General features: G+C 60.2%; 1 protein-coding gene across 1 annotated transcript in view; it reads right to left on the reverse strand.

Annotated features, from left to right (window-relative positions):
* ASIC1 (acid sensing ion channel subunit 1) overlaps window positions 1–9,012 on the reverse strand; it is a 17,678-nt gene that overhangs the window by 6,632 nt on the left and 2,034 nt on the right. The gene's annotated exons all lie outside the window — the stretch shown is intronic.

Here is a 9,012-nt window from a genome sequence, read left to right on the forward strand (position 1 = left end):
CCAGAGCTGACACCCGAGCTGCGGTGAAGGTGACCGGGGACAGGCGCAGCCAGGAGCGCGGTGGCACCGGCACTCAGGGGAGCGCGTCCTGACCCCACAACTGGGGACAAACTGCGGCCGTGTCCCCGTGTTGCAGGCGGGGTGGTGCCGTCCTGGTTTGTGCAAGTTTTGGAGATGCTGGAGGAGTCCTTGGGCTCGTTCCAGCTCTTCCCTCACCAGGAGTTATTTTTACCCTCTCTCAGGTAAAGCTTTGGCGGGGGAGAGGGATGGGGGGATGCTATAATTAGCCGTGACATCAGCCCCCGTGGCGGCGCGTGCTGGGATGATGCTGCCACGCCCTGACCCACCGCTGGGGACCGGGGATGCTCGATGCCCTCCCTGCCGCAGCGAGGGATGCAGGATGGTGGAAGGAGCCTGGTTTTTTTTCCTGGCTCTGGCGTAGGGTTTGGCCACTGTCCCGGGGTGGTTTGGCCCTGCGTGCTTGCTTTGCAGCTCATCACGGACCCGGGGAAAGGAGGTTCCCTGGAGTGGGGGAGCACGGAGGCGGTGGCGGGAAGGGGGGGGGAAGCAGGAGGGGGATTTGACGGCAGCAATGGCACATTTCACAGCCTGTCACGCTTTAATGGCAGAGGAGATCAAAGCCGGGATGGAGTTATTCATAGAGATAAACCAATCCCCGAGGAGGCGAGGAGAAAACAACATTGCAAGCTCTGTTATCCCAGGCCTGCAAGCGGCAGCCCCCCCCCGGGGAGGCTGTCGCAGAAAGCGCCCTGGGAGCTGGACCCCCGCTCGGTTTTGGAACGGAGCAATGCCCGTCCCTGCCCAGGACCAGCTAAGCCAGGGCTGAGCTGCTTGCCTTGTCCCTGGGGGTGCCCAGAGGTTGGAGCTGCCTGTTGGGAAGGAAGGAGATGGGGTGCAACCAGCAGGATTTGGGGGATGGCTGCTGGGGCAGATAGCACCCTGCAGCTGGGCTGCGCTGCTCCCGTGACACAGCCGGGTCCGTTGCATTGGAGGGGAGAAAAACCAGGTTTGCAACGTGCCTTGGACCATGAAGGTGCTTTGCAGCTCCCAGAGCTGCCAAAATGTTGGTGGTGGCACCCATGGTGCCTCCATCGCTGCTCTGGGCTGGATGAGCCACTTTGGGATGGCTCTGCAGCTCTTGATCCCCTCCCTGACCCTGGTGAGAGGCAGAGTCAGGGCAGCCAAGCAAGGTGGGATTGCCTGGGCGGCCGGGATCTCTGCTGGGACTAATCCTGCTGCCCCTTATCAGATGCTGCCACCTTGCCTCCGCTCGCTCCGCCAGCCAAGCTGGGCGCAGCTTGTGTTATCCGGCCCTTTATCCCCCAGATTAGACGCTTCACAGTGGATTAGCATGTCACATTCTAATGCGGAAAAATTGATGATTAAAAAGGAGTTTTTTTTCCTCTGTATTATTCCCCACCTCCGCCTCCTCTCCACCCCGTCCCCGCGGGCCCAGGCAGCCCAGCCCCAGCCGTGGGGACCGGTGATGCTGCGGCGCTGGGTGATGCGGGAGCCTCGTCGCCGGCTCGGATGGGGAACCAAGGGTCCCTTTTTGGGGTGATGCACGCCTGGCATGCTTTTGGTGGCAGGGCTCCGGGTGGAGGGGCTGGGTGCTCCAGGTCCCTGTGCCATCCTGCCCTGGGTTATCGGCTGCAGACCCAGCATCTGCAGCACTGGACTTTAATAAAAAGCACATTATGGTGAGTAATGCGCTAAGTGGACTTCATTATGGACCCAGGGCCTCCCTGGCTCCCGTTGTTCCATGTGATTTCATATCAGATGAGCCTTATCTCCTCTCCAAACGCTTCCATTTAAACTCCATTAATCTTTCAAAGCTTCCCAGCCAGGCCAGTGCTGCCGAGCGCTTCCCAGCCTGGTGTCAGTGCTGCTGCCCCGGGCGCGGAGGCCACCTGCAGCCCTGTCGGCTCAGGGTCTCTGGGGGGCTCGGCCGGGACCCCCCGCAGCTCCGTGGGCAGCTGAGCAGTGCCTGCAGCTGGGCCCTTTCCCGTGCATCCGCTGGGATGGCTCCCACAGCCGCTTTATCTTTCTTGCCGGGGATCTATTTACGCTCCTATAATTGAAACAGTTTGTAATGCTGAGAGCTTTCCGGGTGATTTAACTGTCCCATTTGTGCCACGAAGGGGTCACCAGGCCTGTGCCGGCTCCTGCCCCGCTGGGATGCGGGGGATGCTGCTGAGGTGCTGTTAATTCCCAGGCGGCTGGGATTATGCTGCGTGGACGCTTATCCCGATGCCTTTCCATGTTTCCTGCCAATCACGAATTGCCCATAAGCAGGTTGCAATTTTTTCCGACATCCTTCACAATTGCTTAGACAGTTCGTGCAAGCAGATTCCAGCCGACGGTTTTATTGGTGGTGGGGAAAAAAAAAAAATAATTGTATTCCTCTCTGGTTTTCTTGCTGTGTTTGCTCGCTCTGGCTCTGCATGCATCATGGTTTTCAAATCTAATCCGATCCAAGCGGGGTGGTTACGCGGCCCCGGTGCGTGGCTGCTCTGGCTGGGTCTCCCCGTTGCTTTACTGGGCTGTGAGAGCAAGGAGCAGGAGGCTTAAAATCCCCACTAAACTGGAGGGTGAAGGGGAAGGACCCTGTCCCAGCACCATCCTGTGCCCCATCTCTGTCTTTATGGCAAGAGCCTGGATGCAAATGCACCAAATGCTCCATACAGCAGAAAGGAAAAAAAAAAGTCCCCCCCAAAAAATAAATAAAAGGTTATAATATCCAAGCATTGGGGCCTGTATAAATGAATAAGAGCCTGAGAGGGTGAGGAGCTTCTCGAATCACGGTGGTTGCAGGAATTGCAGCGATGCCTGCTGCTTAGAGAGCCCCGGCTCCAGCCCAACTCTCTGCAGGCAAGAAAACAAAGGCGTCTATAAAAAGCCAGATAAATTAAAACCGAGGCAAAAGGCCGCAGGACAGTTCATTTCCCAGGCCTCCCTGTGGAGATCTCTGCCTCCTGCATGGCTCCACAACTTGGGGTGCCTGCCCCCCTCCCTCTGGCTTCTCCCCACTTGATATTGGGGGGGAGAGAGGGGAAAACGGCACCTGGAGGCTTCCTGGGCAGAGCCTTCCAAATGCCCACAGCGGCGCCACGTCCCTCGCTGCTGCTCAGCCTGGGTCTCAGATAAAGGCTGAAGGGAGGTTAAGGGGGAACAATTTGGAGAAATTCCATATGCTGGTGGCAGTCCAGGGCTGCGTTTCCAGCCTGAGGGGACACGTGGGGCGTGTGTGCCCGGGGTACCCTGTCCCTTGTGGTCAGGTAGCACTCGAAAGCCTCCTTGTCTGTTCCAGCAGCCACAGATGCCATTAAAGCTTATTAATAATAATTAATAATTCATTTGTTAATGATTCTTTATGTGCAAAGGCATCGCAAGAGGAGCACGAATGGCCTGAGGTGCATCTGAGCCATGCTGAGCTCTTGCCATGACGCCTCCTGGGTGTGCAAAGTGCTTTGGGTGTGCATGATGCCGCTGGGTGTGCAAAGTGCTTTGGGTGTGCATGATGCCTCCAAGTGCTCCTGGGCGTGCACAGCGCTCCTGGGTGTGCCTGACACCTCTGGGTGTGCAAAGTGCCTCTGGGTGTGCATGATGCTGCTGAGTGTGCAAAGTGCCTCTGGGTGTGCATGATGCCTCCGAGTGCTCCCGGGTGTGCACAGTGCTCCTGTGCAGGGTGTGCTGCTGTGCACCATGCGCTGCTGTGCACCATGCTCTGGGCACGGCTGTGCCTGCTGCTGGAGCTGGACGTTGCCCCTGGGCAGGGCCAGGGACTGAATGACCCCCAGCTGGGCCTGATCCTGCACCTCCTTCTCTCTCCTTTCCCAACTGCCTGCCGGGGCGGGCGGGAGCGATGTTGTTCAGTGCTTAGAGGTTCGAGGCGCTAAATGATTTACCCGCTCCGTTGCAGAGCCACTAATGAAGCGGCTGTGAGGCACAGGCACACGTTGGGCTCCTGCCGCGCTGTGCCCAGCACCGATGTCCTCAGCCCGCTTGTTCCTGACCCTCTTCTGCGCCGGCTCGGCTGCAATCGTGGCGGTGCAGCGGTGCTGCTCCCACGCAGCAACGGGGCCGGGGTCGCACCGCGGCGTCGCTGTTTTGCTGCAGAATGAGCAGGAAATGCCCCGCGTTAGCGGCAGCGTGGGGTGAGCAAAGCCACAAGCGGGCGAGGGATCCCCAATCCTCCTGCCGGCGCCCCAGGAGTGGCCACGTCTGGAAAAGCTTGGATGGAGCTGGGGAAAGGAGGCAGGCAAGGAGCAATGCTCGTTGGTGTCTCTGCTCCGCGCCCGAGGGCTCCCGGCTCCGCGGCTGCTTTCTTGATGATTTGCTTTGAGCAAAGCGCTGTGATACTCGAAAGTCTCTGAGCTGCAGATGAGCCGATGGAGTCGGGGTGCTCCCGACCCACCGTGCCTCCTGGGAGAGCCGAGTTGCCACCAGCAAACGGCTGTGGCCCCGTCCGCAGCTGCGGTCCCGTGCGCGGCGGCTCCTCTGCTCCATCACCTCCAATTATTTTGCACCAGGCAGCCCACGTCCCACTGGGTTTGCTTCGTTCATCTGGAAAACGCTGTAACCTCTGGGGTCAAATGATGCTGCTGTTCAACAGCAGAGAGAGGCCGATGCAGAGGGTGAACCCAGTCGGGAGTTTGCAGGTGATGCAGGTGGGGATGGTGCAGCCGGGCCTCGGGGAGAACCGCTGGGATGCCGGGGGTGAATCGCTGCTCAGAAATAACGGATACAGGCGAGCAGTTTCAAATGCTTATAAGTTATTTAGGAGCCCATGTGCTGCTTTTAAAAAGTGATTTACATAAATCACTTGAATGTCTTACAGAATTTGTAAACGCGCCGGCTCCGTTGGGCACCGTGGTGGGAGCTGCTGGGGCTCAGTGTGACACGGGGGACTGGCCCCAAACCAGGAGGACGATGCGACTTGGGGCCAGCGGCTGGCCCTGCCACCCACGTGGGGTCCCCAAATTGTTTTTCCAGAGCCAGATGGGCCCGTGGGGTTTGTCTATTAACCGTCTAAAGCTCCAGGAAATATCTGGGTATCAGTAATTCCCGTGCCTGGTCTCTCCAGCTGTGTTGGAGATGCTTTTCACTCCAGCTCTATGATTATCCACTAACGCTGTGCCGCGGGGGAGCTCTGCTCACCGTGGGGCTCCCAGGCTTGTGACTGCCACAGCTCCGTGTGGGGCCATGGGGTGCTGTGGGCCAGACCCCTGAGTGGGTGCTGGGCATGGGTCCCGTGGGGCTGAGGGTCGAGGTAAAGTGGGGAGACCAGCAGCATCCCCTGGATGAGCATCCTGAGACCAGCAGTGTGCCCTATTGCACCCCTCCGAGCTCCTGCAGGTGCTGGAGGACACCCCACCACCCACCAGCAGGGCAGGTTTGAATGACACGAGGGGCTTTTTTTCAGGGGGAAAAAGCCACGGTGCTCCTGGGGCGGCAGGAGCTGCCCCCCAACACACACCAGCTGGAGTGAGGTGGGCTGAGCGTGGGGTGCAGAGGGGTGCAGGGCTCTGGGGGTGCAGAAGGGCATGCATTGGGGTTTAGCAGGGTACGGGGGGCACGGTGGGGTGCAGAGGGGCACAGCAGGGTCTGGTGGGGTCCAGTGGGGTTCCTCAAGGTGCAGTGGGGTTCAGAAGGGCAGTGGGGAGGCTCAGCGGGGTGCAATGGGGTGCAGTGGGGTACAAAAGATGCCACCTGATCCGTGCTCCATCACATCAGCTCCTGCATTGCTCTGGAAGGATGGGAGGAAGGAGAGGAGGAGTGTGGTTGGGGTTTACGGCTGCTCCAGACCTTTTCTGTTCCCTCCCTTGCTCTTCCTCCGTGCACTCGCTATTTCCAGGGCAGAGGATGCAAAATCCAAGGCAAGAGGCAGCAGCATGATCTCCATGTCAAACTCAATTCTCCCTAGTGCCAGCTCAGCCCCGGAGCCTCATGGAAATGGTCCAGAGGTCTTAATCCTCTGCAGTTTATCGAGGATGTCCTGTGCGCTCTGCCCCAGGGCTCCCAGCGCCCATGCCAGGCTCAGCCACGGTGCCCCGAAGCAGGACGGTGACAAGGAGCCGGGGACATGGCTCCCCCCCGGGATGGGCTTGCGGGCTGTGAGGAGGAAAAGCTGCAAACACCCATTGCAGCGCGCCAGGCACGGCTGCTCGCGTCTCCCCTGGCTGCACCGACCCCCAGACAAGGGGCTTCACCAGCATGGGCCACCATCCCAAGGTTTAATGTCGGTTTTACTTGGCGCAGCCCCAGTTCCCATCCCACCCGATTCCCAGGCTATACTGGGGTGCGGAGAGGAAGCTTATCCCTTGGATTTCTCCTTTTTCCCTGGGATGGAAAGAAAATGAATGGGATTTAGAGCCCAGAGAGAGGACTCCTGGGCCATTCCCTTGCTGGGCGAGGAGCAGACCCATGGGGGATGAGCAGGGCTCCAGGGACCCTTTGCCAGTGCGGGGAGGGAGAGGAAATGCAAGCTGGGAGCCAGCAGAGCCACACGTTCCCGCAGAGGAGCGAGGGCTCAAACTTATAAATAATGAAGTAGCAAGCGTGAAACATTGATCTCTGCTGCTAATGAACACGTCGGGGAGCGCAGTCCTGAAACGGAGGCAACAGCAAGGGCGATTCCCCCTTCCCTGCAAAGGGGAACAGGGTGACCTCCCCCCCCCTCCATGTGTGGGTGTGAGGCTTTGGGGACAGCCCTGGTGATGGGGATATTCTCAGCCCTGAGGGGGGTCAGGACTTGACCCCCAGCCTTGTGTTTGCCCCTCTGGGCTTCCAGGCTGTGCCAGGATTTTGGGGCTGGGGAGAGGAGATGGCCGCACCTCCCTGCGCGTCCTCCCCATCCTGGACCGCTGCAGCAGGGGAGCTTTGGTGGATGCCAGATGCCTCAGTGGTGCTGGAGGGGCTGTGGGGAGCCAGGACCGGGCTGGGGTGGGGCCAGTGGTGTCCCCCTGGGTCATCTTAGGGGGTTCAATCCCCTGTATGGTATGAGTCCAAGCCCAGTAAGCTCCAATTCTGTCCCTAGAGCATCCCTGCATCCTGCACGTGGCTGCTGCTGGGGAGCACCCAACCTCTGCGGTGCACCCGCCAGGGTGGGTGGAGATGAAGGGGCATGAACAGTGCCAGGGACCCCCCTGATGAGGCCGGGTGATGACGCAGGATGAAAGAGGAGGTGGGAAAAGCCCGTATAATCCCAGGCTGGGCTTCCCCAAGCCATCGGGCATGAGCACTGTGTGCTGGGGGATCCTGTCCTGGCTGCAGGGCGATGCCGGGGTGGGGGGGCTGAGACCCAGCCCCTTGGGATGTTCCTGGGTGGGTGCATCAATGGGGGGCTCATGGGCCGTGCTCCCAGCACTGGGGGGGCCTGGGCTGCTGTGGCTGCCCCCTGGTGATGCTCTCCCCCTGGCCTGGCAGTGGCTGGGAGGGAGCAGGCAGGAGGTAGCTCCTGCCGCCTTATTGTCCCCCCAGATATTTTGGTTACGGCAGCCAGCATCAGCATGCAGCCAGCATCGCCTAGGCGGCCACTTGCCCCCCAGCTCTCCCCATTGGCCCCCCACTGGCCACGGCACTGAAGTTAAATGGCTGCAAAGGGGACAGGCGCAGGGGAGAGGACCGACACGCATCCCTGCCTGCATGCAGGCAGCTCCCCCAGATTTTGGGGTCTGGGCAGCCCCAAAATCCCCCCCGGCAAGACCCCTCTCTGGATGCAGCATCTCCTCTACATCAGCGAGGGGAGAGGGGCAGCGCCTCTGCTCGGGGCATCCCGCTTGCCTGGACGGTGCTTCCCGAAATGCAGAGGTGAATGCAGCCCTTGCACTGGGGTGGTGGGACCCCCATCGGGGTGGCACGGGCTGGGGGCATGGTGGTGCATCCCCGGGTGATGGTCCCCAGCACCCCCCCAGCCTCCAGCGGTGCCACCAGGCCCGGAGCAGCACTGAGCCTGGCTCAGCCCGGGCGGACGCGGTCCGAGCTGGGAGGAGGGAGCAGCGAGGCGGCAGGAATTAACCCGTCAAACAAACCCCTCTCAAAGCTTCTGTGACCCCCGGGACCCCCAGGCAGGGACAGAGCAAAGGTTTCCTAAATAGCTCAGCAGGACGGGGTGGCTGCTGGGACCCCAGCACCGTCCCCAGCCCCGGCACACACAGACCTGCCTGCGCACGGCTGCAAGGGGAATCCAAAGAGCAACATCAATATAGCACAGAGCCAGCTTTTTCTAATCAAATCCATTAAATCATCCCAACCTGCTTGCAAGGAATAATCCAGGCAGGAATAACGAACCAGCTGCGAGTCTGTTTTGCTTTTGCTGGTTGGAGGGGATGCAGAAAGCGGGGTACTTGGACCCTGACAGATGAAGGGAGGGAGCCGGGATGAGGGTCCCCGAGGACGCTTCGGCGCAGAAAACACAACCGCGCACCAGGAAGAGCTCGGCGTCAAAACCGGCCGGTGGCCGCACGCGGGCTGGGACCTGGCCCCGCTCACCAGCCCCAGCTGGAGAGGATCCAGCCCCCTCCGGGCTGCAACTTGCCTCCATTTAACAAATAAACCGCCCGACGGTTGACAACAGAGAACTAACTGCTGTCTGTGGAAAGAGCCTGTCAAGGGAATTTTATGCAGATGATTAAAATCACCCGAATTGTGCTGGGATCTGGGCAGCAGCTCCGCGGACGCCCAGCTGGTGCCTTGGCGTGCTCGCCGGCTTCATCCTCCCTCGGCGTGGGACATCCCTAGGCTGGGGCTGAGGATGGGGATCCTGAGCAGCACGGAGCTGCCTGCTCAACGCTGGAGCCAGCTCGGGAACAGCCACCCCGGCTGCCGAATTTATTAGGCAGCACCCGAATAGCCGGCACTGTTTAATTCCCAGCTGGACAGGGGAGAGGCAGCCGCAGGGGAAAAAATGCTTTATTGTGTGCTGGATCCATGCACCAGCACGAGACGCAACCTCCGTGGCGGGGCACAACGCCGTGCCGTGCCACCCGG

Source organism: Egretta garzetta, unplaced genomic scaffold (assembly GCF_000687185.1).
Source record: "Egretta garzetta isolate BGI_Z169 unplaced genomic scaffold, ASM68718v1 scaffold309, whole genome shotgun sequence".
Lineage (NCBI taxonomy): Eukaryota > Metazoa > Chordata > Aves > Pelecaniformes > Ardeidae > Egretta > Egretta garzetta.